The sequence below is a fragment of the Heteronotia binoei genome, chromosome 7 (assembly GCF_032191835.1).
Source record: "Heteronotia binoei isolate CCM8104 ecotype False Entrance Well chromosome 7, APGP_CSIRO_Hbin_v1, whole genome shotgun sequence".
NCBI classification, from domain to species: domain Eukaryota; kingdom Metazoa; phylum Chordata; class Lepidosauria; order Squamata; family Gekkonidae; genus Heteronotia; species Heteronotia binoei.
In genome coordinates this window covers 50,620,997-50,637,657 of record NC_083229.1, presented here as the reverse complement: position 1 = coordinate 50,637,657, position 16,661 = coordinate 50,620,997, and positions in this window count along the sequence as shown.

Genomic DNA, 16,661 nt, shown 5'->3' with positions numbered 1-16,661 from the left:
TTGAGCGTTTCAGTACCTTTTTGGAATGGGCCCTTTGTCACAGGGCGGGGTCCAGTGACACCGTTGATTACTTCGATGACCTTCTGTTCATGGGCCCGCAGGGTCGGGGAAGTGTGCCCATCTCCAGGCTACGTTCATTGAACTTGCGAGGGAACTGGGTGTCCTCCTGGCCCTCGAGAAGACGGAAGACCCCACTTCAGTGCTGACCTTCCTTGGAATTGCATTGGACACTACGCAGCAGACTTTACGGCTGCCTGCGGATAAGGTCCTGCACCTTAAGTCCAAGCTCTCAATCTTGAGGAGCAGGCAGAAGGTATCACTGCTCTAGTTGCAGCAAATAGTGAGCCACCTTAACTTTGCCTGCAAAGTGGTGGCCTGGGCAGGGCTTTCTTACGGCGGCTATGTGATGCCATGGGTGCCCTGCATTTGCCTCATCACCAAATGCGTCTGACTAGGGGCATGTGAGCTGACCTGGAGGTCTGGGAAACATTTTTGGAGTCCTTTAATGGCGTCTCCTTTTGGAGGGACGTTATGAGGACTGAAGCTGACCTCCAGGTCCCCGCAGCTGTGGCTGGTTCACTTGGTTTCAAGGTGTATTTCCATGGACACTGGTGTGTGGCAGAGTGGCCCAGGGAGTGGTCGGCCAGTGAGCTGTGTAGGAACCTTGCATTCCTGGAATTTTTCCCCATGGTAGTTGCAGTTCGACTGTGGGGGGCCCAGTTGGCTGACCACGTGGTCCACTTTTGGTCTGATAACATGGAGGTCATTCATGTGATCAACACCCTGTCATCAAGATCCAAGCTGGTTATGGCCCTTGTCACTGCATTTACTTTAAAGTGCTTGAGATTGAACATACTGTTCATGGCCAAGCATGTTCCTGGTGTGTCTAATCAAGTGGAGGACACTCTATCTCATCGGCAGATGGCACGGTTTTATCTCCTGGCACCAGAGGCGGACCCTGAGCCAGCCCTGATGCCCCAGGATCTGTGGCTTCTTGGTGTGCCAAGGTGAATAGGACAATCAAGTTAGCCTTAGCCCCTAGCACAAAGCGCACATAAAATTGGGTGGCTACTCAATTCCGCCAGTTTAAAATATAGGTAGGGTTGCATGATTGCTGGCCCATTCTGGTCCCACACCTGATGCAATACTGCGTGCATCTGAAAGATAGGGGGCTGGCTGTAAAATCTATAAGGGGCCAGTTGGCAGCCTTGGCCTTTGACAGCAAGGCAGAGAGATTCACAGAAAGCACCATCGATTTCCAGCTGCAAAAAATGTTGGAGGGGTAGAGGCGTGAGCAGGGCCTTAGAGTGGACCCTAGGCAACCAATTTCCCCAACGGTCCTTAAGGGACTCCAGAGATGTTGGCACGACGTGTGTACAATGCATTTCGAGGCCGTGCTTTTCCAGGCAGCATCGCTGATAGCATTCTTTGGGGCCCTGCGAATTAGAAAACTGGTAGCCCAGTCTCAGGGTGATATGTCGGGCAGGGCACTACAGGCCAGTGACGTGAAGTTCGTTGGTGACTACGTCATGCTGCAGGTCTGGTGATCAAAGACAGACCAGAGACAAGAGGGTTCTGTGCTAGTCCTGGGTCCGTGCGAGCAGAAGGAGCTTTGCCCAGTGCAAGCCCTCCGGCAGTACCTGCAAATTCGGGGCAATGGCGAGGGGGCCCTATTTTGCCACAGTAATGGGCTGCCATTAATGAAATACCAGTTTTGGGCGGTCACCACCAAGGCCTTGGCGAAGCTGGGGTTGGAGGGGGTCAAGTTTGGCACCCATTCCTTCAGCATTGGCACGGCTTCTACGACCATGGCCATGGGATTCCTAGACCAGGTGATTCAGCTGGTTGGTCATTGGCAGTCGTCAGCCTACAGATCTTATGTACGCCAGCTGGGCAACCAGTAAGTGGTTGGGGACAGGCTGTTGGCTCCTGTTGGGCTGTTGTTACCTGTTCTAACTGTTCTTTCTTCGCAGGTGCTGTGGCTCAGCAGGAGAGATGGAGGATTCTCATTACCGGGCACAGCATGATATTCTGGGTGGCCCATCAAGTCCAACAGATTGCAATTGGGTCGCAATTGGGGCTAAGTGAATGGGCCATGGTGGAGTGGCAGGGACTCCGTGGCCTTCATTGGGCTGGGCTGCTGTCGCTCTTGTTCCAGGGGAGGATCAGCCCTCTGCTGCATATCCTGGTGGTCCACCTCAGAGGCAATGACCTGGGCCTCTTAAAAGGGAAGGCCCCTTTCACTACAGGCGGTGGAGGATCTCCATGTCATTTGGAGCAGGTGGCCAGAAGTGCTCATTTCCTGGTTGGCCATGTTGCCCTGGTGGGTGTGGCGTGTGGCCTTCTACCCGGCCAGGGTGGAACGGGCCAGGTGCAAGGCCAATAGAGTCATGCGGAAGGCAATGGAAGGTGGGCTGGGGGTCTATTTAGAGCCGATGGTGTCCACCTGTCTAAGTTGGGTAACAGGGCCTTTTTAGTTGACCTCCAGAGAGGGTTACGGGTGGCCTTAGGCCACCCAGTGGGGCATGAGCACCTAAGCTGAAGCTTGGCACTGGCAGTGGCAGAAGTAGGTGGGGCATTTCACATATTGGTGAGCACCCGGGGCATGAGGCTGGCTGGGGCATGAGGCTGGCTGGATTGGCAGCTGGGCTGTATGGCTCTGTCATGATGGCCAGCCTTTTGGGTGCCCTCACCTTTGTGGACTCCTTTGGTTAATAGGCCAGGCTAGGGAGGGCGACCCTGACTCAGCCGCTCAGCAGTAGCCATGGAAATGGCTCATGCTGGGGGCAGGGTGGCTTGCCTTACACAGGACCAGGCTGGGTATGGTAAAACCCTGGGCTGGTCCTGTCTTGGGTTGCCCCACACCATTACAAAGCTGTTAATAAAGTGGCCCTGATTTAAACCCAAGTCTTGTGTGTGCCTCATCATTCTGACTGGGGGGGGGGGCAATCTATTGAATTCAAGTGATTGTAAATGCCTGCACTGATGGTTCTTATCTAGTTCAGAGCCTGATTTGTTGTCATTTTAGGTTCCCATGCAATATGTTGAATCAACAAACAGTTGCAAGTTGGGGGGGCACAGTCTTTAAGTGCCTGGAATCCACCAAATACCCAGTATCGAGTACCCAATATTGTTCAACCATTTACACTGTTAAATGGATGGAGGATCCAAAGTTAGCATTTACTGCCAAACATTTACTGCAATCATGCTCCCATACTTTATATAATTTTTCAAGAGATGTCACTTTCCCAAAACCAGCCTTACAAAACCCATGCTTTTGGAATTCTATCTAAACTCAGCCTCAATATTATTTATAATGAAAAAGGAGGTGGAGGAGGGTATGTAGAGTAAGTCTGGCACCATTTCAAGGGGTGTTCTTTATGATGGGAAAGAAGGAAAATCAAGTAACAAAATTCATTCTGTGTTTGTATCTTGGCCTGAAAACATTCTGACAATGAACTTTTCACTTCCCAAACTACATGAGCAAATCCGGTTCCTATGTTAATTGCACAATATCTTTTTTTTAGTAGATGAAATATGGGGTAATGTAACTATTTCAAAATCTATATAAATACTTTCCAATTAGCTGTTGTTTTCTACATACATCCAAATCCCATTCTACTTTATACAAAAAAATTACTGTCATGGAGTTTCACCCTTACATAACCAATTTGTCAGGAAGGACTCCATGCCAAGCTGACACATTCAGAAAGCTGTGTCTAAACTTGTCTGCATTGTGCTTTGCAGCTTGGCTCCACTGTTCATCTCAGGCAACTTGTTCAGCATGGAACAGTGTGAATGCATTTAATTACAATTTGACATGTGTATTTGTGAGAAACAAAAGGCTGTGAACTGAGGGTGATGATTAGCTGTACTGCCAGATAATTGCTGAAACTACCACTTATATTACATAGCATTATCTCTTTTGAACAAAGTGATTATTGGTCCTTTTGTCTAGCGATTATATAATGTAAGTATAATTTTGCTGGTTTAAATGTTAGAGTTTATGTTTAATGTTCTTGTTTTTGCAATAAAGAGCACAACTTCCAGGGTTTTTTTCCTTTAAAAGATTATTCTAGAAATAGTAAGCTGAGATATGATTTTTAAGTCATATCTAGAATTAGAACTTGGCTTTGGGGCAGCTGAGTGCTTTTAATTCATGGTGATACTTGTATTTCAACATCATATCACATCTAAGAGTCGGGTTCTGCTGTAAGCAACTTGAGGTCACTTTATCTCTCGGCTGCTCTAGTAAGAGTTAACTGCCTTTAAGGAAGTGAAGTGGTGTCACTGTTAATTTTTATACAGGAAAGAGATTCCCATTTCCAACTATTACTGTGTTGTATCTGCAAATGTTTATGAAAGCTCTGTATGCAGACTTTGACATTAAAAGGTAAATACTTCACCAGCTAAGTAAGTAGTGTCATTCCAGGCCAAAGATCTCAATGAGAGGAATGGGAAAGGGATGCCAGAATAATTGTGCATCCTAAATGGGATTGAAAGAAAATATACTCTGAAATATTTAACATCTACAGAGATAGATATCTGTGAGTGTGCTAGGTTTTAACAACATTCATTGTATGTTACCTTCTATAACATGTTTGTTCTACCCTCGTTTGGAAGTGCTCAGGGTGGTGTTCTTGGTTCTCCTCTCCTCCTTTTTATCTTCATGACAACTTGTAAGGTACTGAAAAGATCAGCCACTTACTCCAGATCTTCATAATTACCTCTCTACTTACTATACCAAAAATGTTCCTCACAGCAATGTTTATAGTAGCCTAACAAGTTAATAGAAGGAATGAGATACAGTTTGATAACTTTCACAAGGAGGCAAGGACAGCATGGTTCCCATAAGGAAAAAGAAAGTTCCGCTGTGCAAGCACCAGTCGTTTCCGACTCTGGGGTGACGTTGCTTTCACAACATTTTCATGGCAGACTTTTTATGGGGAGGTTGCCATTGCCTTCCCCAGTCTTCTACACTTTCCCCCCAGCAAGCTGGGTACTCATTTTACTTACCTCGGAAGGATGGAAGGCTGAGTCAAACTCGAGCCGGCTACCTGAAAACACAGCTAACGCTGGGGGTTGAACTCAGATTGTGAGCAGAGTTTAGGACTGAAGTACTGCAGCTTTAACACTCTGCGCCACGGGGATCTTTTGGTTCCCATAAAGGTCTGCCATAATGTACCAATAATTTTCTAGAACATTCTCCAACTCAAGTCTATTCACTGGAAAGGACTGAACAATACACTTAGCAGAGGTATATACGGTACATGTGGTTCTTCCTCTACTACAATCCAAAGCATACATATTTCCATAGAACTCTCATGGAAATCAATGATTTAGGTTTTTATTGTAAACAAAGGTGGGGTATAAATGCAATAATAAATATATGGGGAGCAGAGAGAAGGTAGATTGGCTGGTGGGCAGGAAGGAAAAAAGGAAGCAAGTAAAGGTGATGTTCTGGGGTCTGCCAGTAGGAAAAAAAGAGGTAACAGTATAAGGAAGAAAATATGCTAAGAAAATGAGATGCCCTCTACAAGTCCTTGTAAGTCTCCATCATGTAATTTGGCTCACCATGGCATCCAGCATTGCCCTACTGGGCCAGAGTTTTCTCAGGTAGAGGCTGCCAGGGGCTGGGAAGTAGGAAGAGCTGATGACAGATGGGGAGAATAAAGGTAAGTTTGCTGGTGGGTAGGAAAGACAGAAGAAAGTAGGCCTGGCAGCAAAGGACAAAACAATACTGGTCCTGGTCTTCTCAATGCAGCCACCTCACAAGTTCGCCAGACTTTTCCTGGGAAGATGCTGCAAATGGTACTAAAACCAGTACAGTTAGGAAGGTACTATAAATCACAAATCTTACAACAATTCTGCTGACAGATAAGGGAGGCGATGTGATATCTGTTTCTGCTAACTGTAGCTGCCCATATACATATGGCTTTCTTTGCCTCTGAGTGTCCCCCTCCCCAAGTAATACTTTTTTTGGAGACAAAAAGGGGATGCTGGGGAAGACAGGGAAAAATCTAATTGTATCAATAGGATGTCACAAAACTACACTATTTTGTTTTAATTTGTAGAAAACCTGGAAAAATATTCATTCTGCTTTGTAAATTATTGAATTAATTTAGGTGGACACCATCTCAAGGATAATGATATTAATGTGTAAAGGTCAGCACTATGTGTTACAAATTGATGTTTTCCAATACCTACTATGCTGGGCTTTGGGAGTGGGGTGCAGAATGTAGTTCCGGAGCCTAGTAGTAGAAACAAAATTATATTTTAAAAAACATCTAAAAGTCCATAGGGGCACCAGGGGACCATGACAGTCTTTGATCCAACAAATTATTTTAAAACACAGTTGCTTCAACATTAGGCACCAAAAGCAAGACCCGAAAAAGAAATGAGGAAGTTGGTGACATGTCTACATTTTCGAAACTACTTTAAAGTAGAGGTGCCCCATGGTGCAGAGTGGTAAAGCTGCAGTACTGCAGTCCTAAGCTCTGCTCATGACCTGAGTTCGATCCCAGCAGAAACTGGGTTCAGGTAGCCAGCTCAAGGTTGACTCCACCTTTCATCCTTACAAGGTCGGTAAAATGAGTACCCAGCTTGCTGGGGGAAAAGTGTAGATGACTGGGGAAGGCAATGACAAAACACCCCATAAAAAGTCTGCAGTGAAAATGTCGTGATGCGCTGTCACCCCAGAGTCAGAAATGACTGGTGCTTTCACAGGGGACTACCTTTGGAGAGCCAGTTTGGTGTAGTGGTTAAGTGTGCGGACTCTTACCTGGGAGAGCCGGGTTTGATTCCCCACTCCTCCACTTGCACCTGCTAGCATGGCCTTGGGTCAGCCATAGCTCTGGTAGGAGTTGTCCTTGAAAGGGCAGCCGCTGTGAGAGCCCTCTCCAGCCCCACCCACCTCACAGGGTGTCTGTTGTGGGGGAGGAAGGTAAAGGAGATTGTGAGCCGCTCTGAGACTCTTCGGAGTAGAGGGCGGGATATAAATCCAATATCATCATCATCTTCTTCTTCTTCTTCTTCTTCTTCTTCTTCTTCTTCTTCTTCTTCTTCTTCTTCTTCTTCTTCTTCTTCCCTTTTATTTTTTAAGTCTGTAGCACATAAAAATAATATTGTTTCAAAGAATCCTGTGTTTTTCTAATTCATTTCTCTCTTAAGAGTCTCAGCACTACTCTTTCCAGGAGCGGGGAGGACACACTACCATGTCAGATTTATATTATACTGATTGAGCTTGAATGCTACATCATTGATGAAGTCATTGGCTGTATTCACACTACACTAAATAATGTACTTTATAACTGGATTTCTGCTATTCTTACATCATAAAAAATCCAGCTGCAAAAGGCATTATTTATTGTAGTGTGAATGCACCCACTGAGTAGCCAAATATTCGGAGGTATGTGAAGAAATGTATTTTTTTCTTTGGAAGTTTGAAATGAGCAAAACATCCACTTTGAGTTTTTAAAGTCCCCCCCCCCCGCCTCCTCTAGGTAGAGTGCAGCCAGAGAGAGGGAAGTCAGTCCAAATGCTTTCCAGGTTACCTTTATACATATGCTAATAGCTCTAGCAGGAGAGACAAATGAGATGGTTTCTCCCACTTCAAGCAGGGAATAGAGGTTTGGGGGACTTTAAACTGGAGGGGCACCAGGAATAATTTTCAGGAAGAAGCTCGAGGAAACACTTATCTGACCTGGCCTGACCAAGTCAGTGGATGGGGAAAAGAGGTAATAAAACTCTTGGCAGGAGGAAGCTCTCTCTTTCCTTGAGTGCTGTCTCCATGAGCACACACAGACCTCTCCACTGGGAAAACAGCCATTATAACCATGTGCTCACCTCAAGAGCTGGAACAAGTTTCAAGGTAAATTTCATCACTTGATCTTAAATTGATGTAGTAATAGTTCGTACTGTTTATGAATTTAATGTTTTATAAATGTTGTACATTTGTATGTGATCCATAAATATAACAAACAAACAAACAAACAAATGAGATCATGGGTATTCTATAAGGATCTTTAACATCTTAAGCAAAAGAAGCCTGTCCTATTTTAACATCTGATGGGGCATGTACAGAGAGAGGGACAGAAGATTTGCAGATTACCCATTTATTTTGTATTCTTTGCCCAATTTGGTGCTGTGCTAAAAGTATGCTTGTAAATATTTTCTTTTGAATAAATACTTTATAACTTTTGATCTGGGAGTGGTTCTCTGAACCACATAGACCTCTAACATCTTAGACATGCTATTTTTAAAGGAGCACCAGAGGGCAGACAGACAGTTGGCAAGTTGCTATTCCTCCAAGGGTGCAAAGGGCTGTAAACCAGGGATGTCAAATATGTGGCCTGGGGGTCAAATCTGGCCCTTGGAGGGCTCTTATCAGTCCCTTGAGCAACTGGCTGTCATCTGCTTCCTCCTCCCTCTCTCTTGTCTCCTTTTGCATAACAGCTTGCTTTGCAAGCCTTGCTCAATTGCACAGGAGCTACAGAGCAAAGTCTCTATTTTCTCTATTGGCTGAGGCTCCTCCCTTGGGGAGGAAGGGGGGAGGGAGAGCTTGCTTTGCCAGGCTCTTTCAATTGCACAGCAGAGCTAAGCCTCTCTTTCTTCTATTGGCTTTGGCTTCTCCACCTCCTGGGCCCCTGGGGAAGGAAGGATAGCTTCCTTTGGAGAAGGAAGGAGAGCTTTCTTTGGAGAAGGAAGGAGAGCTTTCTTTGCCCTCTTCCCTGGATCCCATGGGAGAGATACAAAGAAAGCACCTCTAAGATCAATGAGTGCTAATGTTTTAAGCATGTTTTAAGGGTTTTTTTTTTTAAAAAAAATCTTTAATTGTGTTTGTCTGGGTCCTTTATAAAGTTTATATCTCTGCTACCTAATCTTACATAGGTACACATAGGTCGTTTTCGCACTCACCTTCCGCCGGCGCGACCCCCCTCTTCACCGCGCAGGATCTGCGCGGATTTCGCATTAAACGCTGTGGAGCAGCCACAAAAGCCGGAAGCTCCCGTCGCAAAAGCCGCGCAAACGCCAAACTGCTTTTTGGCGGTTTCAGTTTGAGCAGCTTTTGAGCTGGGAGCTTACGGCTTTTCTGGCTGTTCCGCAGCGTTTAGTGCGAAATCCGCGCAGATCCTGCACGGTGAAGAGGGGGGGTCGCGCCGGCAGAAGGTGAGTGCGAAAACGACCATACAGTCCGGCCCAACATGGCTCAGCCCAACAATGTCTCATTTACGTCAGATCTGGCCCTCATAAATGAGTTTGACACCCCTGCAAACCGCACCTATGGTGACCACATGACAAGACCTCAGAATCTGAAAGGGAAGCTGGGAGTTCTGACCCACCCAGTGGGTAATTCTGGTAAAAGTTTAAGTGGTGATGATGAGCTACTCAAGAATGGAAGAAAAGCCTTTCCAGGTATGAGAAAAAACCACAACAGCAGAGTGGAAATGGGACCTGCAGGCCAGAGTAGTCATGTTCCACCACAGAGTAAATACTGATTTGTAATCCTAAATGATCAGCAGTAGAATCCTAAGCAGAACAACTTAACTTTTAATAGTGCAATACTGAGGGCTATCAAGATGGAGGCTACCAGCACAAGAGTGGCACTGCTAGTCTGTTCCTTAAAAAAAAAAAAATCTTCACTCAGTCAATGATGGAGCAAATGCCCCTGCAGTGAGACTTCATGAGCCATGACTGTACTTGCAACCCTAAGATTTGTCATTATGCCCCTGCCAGGGGTCCAGCTGATCCACCTCCTGCTGTATGTTTGAGTGGTATGGCAATGCCAAAGGATGTCCTTTGCCAGATTCTACTCTGAGTGCATCAGTACCCTACAGACCCCCAACATGTACCTTAAGTAGTTCTGCCTGTACAGAGCTGCCATCCAAGCCTTCAGACAGGAGCTCAGCTCAGCACTTCAGCAACAGGTGCCCACTCCAAGGGCCAGGGCGTTTTTTCTTTTCTTTTTTTGTAGCAGGAACTCCTTTGCATATTAGGCCACACACCCCTGATGTAGCCAATCCTCCTGGAATTTACAGTAGACCCTGTAATAAAAGCCCTGTAAACTTCTGGAGGATTTGCTACATCAGGGTTGTGTGGCCTAATATGCAAAGGAGTTCCTGCTATATAAAGTCCTGCCCAGGGCTATGCCCATCCCGCAGAAGGTACTGCTTTCCCTCTGCTTCCTTACTTCAAGCTCATTCCAGGCACTCATGGTCAAGGTACTGGTGGTGTCTGAGTTCTCCACAGCTTTCTGGGTAACATGCTGCTTCACCTGAAGGAAGAAGAAGAAGAAAACTGCAGATTTATACCCTGCCCTTTTCTTTGAATCAGGGACTCAGAGCGGCTTACAATCTCCTATATCTTCTCACTCTGTGAGGTGGGTGGGGCTGAGAAGGCTCTCATAGCAGCTGCCCTTTCAAGGACAACTCCTGAGATAGCTATGGCTAACCCAAGGCCATTCCAGCAGCTGTAAGTCAAGGAGTGCGGAATCAAACCCAGTTTGCCCAGATAAGAGTTCGCACACTTAACCACTACACCAAACTGGCATGTGTGCTTCCTAGGGTTGCCAAGTCCAATTCAAGAAATATCTGGGGACTTTGGGGGTGGAGCCCCAGATACCCGCGGATCAATTCTCCATGATTTTCTATGAGAATAAATCTCCATAGGGAAGAATAGAGTTCCCTGCAGACATTTCCCTCCCCTCCCCCCGCTTTCTGACAACCCTGAAGCGGGAGGAGGGCCTCCAAACCGGGGGATCCCCTGCCCCCACCTGGGGATTGGCAACCCTAGTGCTTGCCCATGGAAGCATATGCATTCCTCCCCCTCAGAAGCAACTTTTTGGAGAGAATATTGGGCTGCAGCAGGATAAGACAGATAAAGAAGTCCCTCCCATCAGCAGAAATTACCATTGGATTCAACCACATACCATTTAGTAGCACATCCCACAACTGCACTTTAAAAATGTCAGGTATTCCAGTCCAGGAATTCCAATGCCATAGATAGATCCTATCTGCATAGCTCCACCCTAATTTCAGTTTCTTGGTTATGTTAGATTCTAGCTGAATCTAAGAGACTGGCTTTTAAATATACAGTAAATATTTTACCCATATTAGGTGCTTACAAATCCAAAGTGCAAAAAAAAATTCATTTGCTATTTTTAGAAGATTTGTGATCATAACAATGCTAAAGGAAGACTGCTTTAATTTGATTCCTTTACTACTGCAGTAACATGGGGAAAATATCTCCCAAAACTTTAAATTAGCCTTCATTAAAACAGCCAGTGTATATACCACTTCCTCTGACAGTTTTGCACAAGAGCACCATGATTGTTAAAACATCATTTAAAGATCTACCTGCCTTTTGACATTTTTACTCTTAACTATGGCACTAAAAGCATCAAATGAAAAATAATTCTTCATTTGCAGTTATTAGAAATGGTTATAATAATAAAAATGTCATTTTAAGATAATTCTTCATTTGACCTTTTCTTTTTCCCCTTAAAAATTCAGTCTGAAGATTTTATGTTAATAGCAATTTAAGACACTTGCTAAGTTCCAAATCAATAAGTTAGATCCAAATGCTATATGGACATCTCAGTACAGACAGTGGGCCCTTCTATTAAATCTGAGCCTATGACCATACAGGCCTTGTTAAAATAAAAGAGAATCTTACTGAACCTTGGATGTATTTTCCCCTGGATCAGGAACCCAAAAAAATTATTTGCCCACCAAACTTCAAACTGGATGTACACCAGGGAACCTTAGGGAATTCATCATGTACTTTCCCCATGATCACTAAACCTTGTTTAGTGTACACCCACCATTTGACTTAAAACAAATACCTGACCGATACATACATATAGCCTTTGGATCTATAAGTATTTTGGGGGTATTTCCTCAGCAGAATACAGATCAGAGTCTATTTTTGCCTATCCAATACAGCCATTCCCAGATAATTCCAAAAATATTTGGGATTTAATTTTGGAGTTCTTTCAGCTTGGAGAGCACATTTAAAGGGGCAGTGGGCCCTTTAAATGTCTTTGGAGTTCTCTTGTAGCTTGCAGAAAGTGCTTTAAAAGACCATCATCCCTTTGAATGTTTTCTTTTCCCTTTCTTTGGAAACAGTGGAGGATAGGGGCACCTTCTTTGTGGGCCCATAGAATCAGTCCAATCTTTTTAAAACTTGGTGGTTCTTTTGAGGAGAGGCACCAAATTTGAAGCTTAGCTGCTGTTACCTAAATAGCAACAACAATAACAAGTTTCCTGGCTCCCAGATAAAGTCTCCATTATAGGAACCATTGACTATAAAAATCCCCATAGGGTATAATGGGGCCGGAAAAAAAATGATTCCAGAAAATTCCTGACTCTGAATACCATACTGGTATTGGAAATCAGGAATATTGGAAAATACAATATTTTGGGGTCTAGTACACCAGAACATGAAAACACCTGATCTTTTTTTTTTTTTTGCACACTCCAAGTAGAGAGTGGAGGAGTATTGCTGACACTTGATAGCATATATAACATTGGATTGTAGGACTAAATATTTCCTATTTCTTATTTAGTTCAATTTCTGTAAATATTCAAAAAGGATATCCTTGCTTAACTTACTTAATTCCAAGAATTTCAAATAAACAGACTAACAATAGTTATAACAAAACTGGGGACGGAGGAACCTTGATGTTGCTGAATAAAGCATTCAAATTAGAAAATCTAGGTCTTCCTCAATTAATGTTGCTTTAACCGTATTATGCTCCTTTGTCTGTTCCCTTAAGTCAGTTTAACTGTATCATGTTAAAGCACAATATGGTTTATTTTATTACAAAGTGTCTGTATAATGAACCATTTCTGTTTTTAATTGAAAATATGTCTAACCAGAACAAAATTATCAAATGCATGTAGTGATTAAAGAATTCTGTTACTATTATGATGCTAGTTCTCGAGTGCAGAAGAAAGTATGCACATCAATAGCTTATGTTGTCTCATAAAAATTAGGGGAATGCAATATTCATGTGGTATCCATCTTAGCAACCTTATGGTTATTAAGAGCCAGTGTGGTGTTGTAGCTAGACTGTACAACTAGGATCTGAGATACTCAGGTTTAAATACTGGTTGCATTCACACTACACTAAATAATGTGTTTTGCAACTGGATTTTTGCTAATTGTATATAGTGAAAATTCAGTTGCGAAACATATTATTTGGTGTAGTATGAATGCATCCATTCACTCTTCCATGGAAGCTAGATGACTTTGAGCCAGTCAGCCTAACCCTCCTCACACAGTTGTTTGGAGAATATGAAAGAGGAGAGGAGAACAATATGCAGAGAGCCACTTTGGTTCTTGATTGAAGAGAAAGGAGGGGTATAAGTAAATAAACAAACTGGCCTGAAGCAGAAGAAAATGTCCTGTTCCCTTACTAGAAGCTTAATGTGCATAAATGAGTAGTTGAAACATTTTATGGCATGAGCGCAAATAACATCACCTGGTAAATAACATCCAATTTTACCTCTATTAAAGAGACAGATATGACTTGATGGCACTTTCCACCACTAAAGAGACAGAACATTTTTTTCTCCAGGCTTGACAATTCTGTGCTGTCTTCAGTGTTTCTAACATCTCCCAAATTTATTATATCTTCAAAACAAAGTAAAAAAAGAAAATGATCAAGAGTCATCACAAAACCTTAATTACAGAATTAAAATAGCATAAATCATTTATCAAGCCAAACCAATATTTAATTAACACATATTCCACTATATATTCTCTAACTATTGCAATCATGCATAAATAGAGCCAACACTTAGGAAAAAAGAAACAAAACTATATATTCTTATCCTACAAACAGTATTATTTCTCTGGCTGTTAACTAGGGATATTGTGAACTTTGTACTGAGTTACATTCAGGAATGGCTGTGGTCATTTGTGAGTCTAGAATGTCCTTATCTTGACATCATCAAAGTTGAATAGTGACTGAACAGTGGTGATGAAGTTTCATTTCCTTTTGCCTTGAAAGTGGAAGCTCCTTTCAGTAACCATGGCTGGTAGTCATTAATGGTCCTCCAAAGGAAGTTCTGGTAGGGTTGCTAAGTCTGACTCAGAAAATATGGGGGCCTACTGGATCATGTGGGTCTAATGGATCATGGATAGTTGAGTCAGGTAATTAAATTATGGGGGGCTATGACTCCAATAAAGCAGCACAAAAATGTGAATATGCAAAAGTAAGCAAGATAACATGGATTTCAATGAACATCAAGTAGGGAAACATTTTTTAAAAGTGGTGTTGATTTATAATCACGGGCTGAATGATTGATTTGTTTTAATGACTGGATGCTGAGTGTTGTGCAGCAATGGAGGAAGAGGGAAAACTAGGATTTTCAGGTCCTGTGAGAATATGTGTGTATGAAGTTCTGTCAAGTGCACTGTATTGTATTGTACTGTTGGAATAGGGCAAAAGTAACCTGACAAATAGGCCTGAGCTGTTCACAAACATTCAAGCCATTCACCCAAAAAATTGCAATCCATATGCAGAACTTGCTCAAAACTGCCCTGCTGTTAACTATAAATCAGCATGAAAAAGGAAAAGGAAAGGTCCCCTGTGCAAGCACCAGTCATTTTCGACTCTGGGGTGACGTTGTTTTCACAACATTTTCACGGCAGACTTTTTATGAGGTGGTTTGCTATTGCCTTCCCCAGTCATCTACACTTTCCCCCCTAGCAAGCTGGCTACTCATTTTACCGACCTTGGAAGGATGGAAGGCTGAGTCAACCTCGAGCTGGCTACCTGAAAACCCAGCTTCCACCAGGAACGAACTCAGGTTGTGAGCAGAGCTTAGGACTGCAATACTGCAGCTTTAACACTCTCCACCACGGGTCCATTAAATGTTGGATATTTCTCATTTACCTTTTAAATAACCAAACAGTAATGCATTTTATGGGATTTGCCAACATGGTTTCACCCACCTACACTATACAATGTGTGAACAAGTTTGCATATCTCCAACATTTACTAAAACAGATAGCATACAATTTCCTAAATCCGACCCATGTATAGGTCTGGATCCAAACTAGGTTTTCCATGGGCAGAAGGCCACTTCTGTTCTCATGAAGGCATAATTTCTTTTGATTTTCCTTTCCTACTGCAGCTCCTTGGTCCACAACTCTGCTATTTCAAATTATCCTGAATCCTCAGGAGTAGATTTTTGAGAAACCAAAAGCTGCAGCTGGAAAGGAGAGGTGAGAAATCCACATTTGGTGACCAGAGCTCTTATCAGTAGAGTTGCCAGTCTTGCACCTTTCAAACCTGGTAGCTTTGGGATACAGAGCCTCAGAAGGGGAAACCATTGTGCATGCTATGCCATCATTTCTGGGTAATTACCCAGAGATTATGTAACAGCCCCTGCAAAGTTCTAGAAATTCTCCCAATCTCTATGGAAAAGGCCATATGTGAGGAAAAAAAACCCTTACAGAACATCGTAATCACCAACTTGGTTGCCAGAGCACCTGGAAAAGTGACTCACATACATCTGGCCAGAGAGTGTGGGTAAACCTATCCAGGGGCGAAAGGGACCTATGCAGTACTAGCAGCCATAATGCTACAAAGGCACTCAAGACCGGTACAAGAGTGCCCACCAGGAAAACGGATGGCTTCCCATCGTTCCGTATGACGTCCATCCCAAGTCATGGAACAGAGGAAACTGCGCCACCAGGAGCTATCCAGGCGAACGGTTTTGAAGTGCTGACCATGGAATCCACCGTGGAGGGCTAACACCACATGCAGCCATCTTCTTTCCAGGCTTGACTCCATTCCAGCGAAACGGACGGCTCACATACACACCAGATGTCACCTGTGCCTGCAAGCAATCTATCCACCCCAGGAGTGGCTAATCGTCCAACCACCACTTTCTTTGTCAAACGGAACTCAAGACAAAGACAGGTGCCAAGGAGAAGACAGAAGAAGAGGAAGACCATCTTCAGCCAGAGCCAAGTTCCTTTGTGTAGACTGGGTGTTACCTAGGCCATGATTTGACCCTCTATTGTCACCCTTTTAGATAAGTCTTAAGTATCTCCTAGGGTGGCCATAATGTCTGAAGGCCAGCCAGGGACACCTTTTTTGGGGGGGGAAGGTAGGGGTGCGCGTGCGCCGCCGGAAACAGGAAGTGACGTCACTTCTGGTGACGTCATGCCATCGCCGGAAACAGGAAGTGACATCACTTCCTGTGACATCATTTTTCCCACACCACCTGCCGGAAACAAGAAGTGACATCACTTCCTGTGACATCATTTTCCCCCGCGCCACCTGCCGGAAGCAGGAAGTGACATCACTTCCTGTGACATCATTTTCCCCAAATGCCATCATTTCCCCAAATGCCACTGTTGGAAACAGGAAGTGACTTCACAGCACTTCCTGTGACGTCCCCAAAAATCCCCCAAATATCACCGCCGGAAACACCAAGATTATTTATAGAGAGGGAAAGGGGGAAGTAAAGTTAAATGAAACTCTTTTTTTACTTTTTTCAAAGTGAGAAGACTAGAGAGAACGGGTTCCATGCTGAGAAGCCAGTCAGATTCCAGTGAGATTCCAGTGAGACTGTGCTGCATAATGCAGCCTATTTATTTTGTCCTGTTTGCTCTGTTGGCTCTATCTGCGCCACCTTCATCAC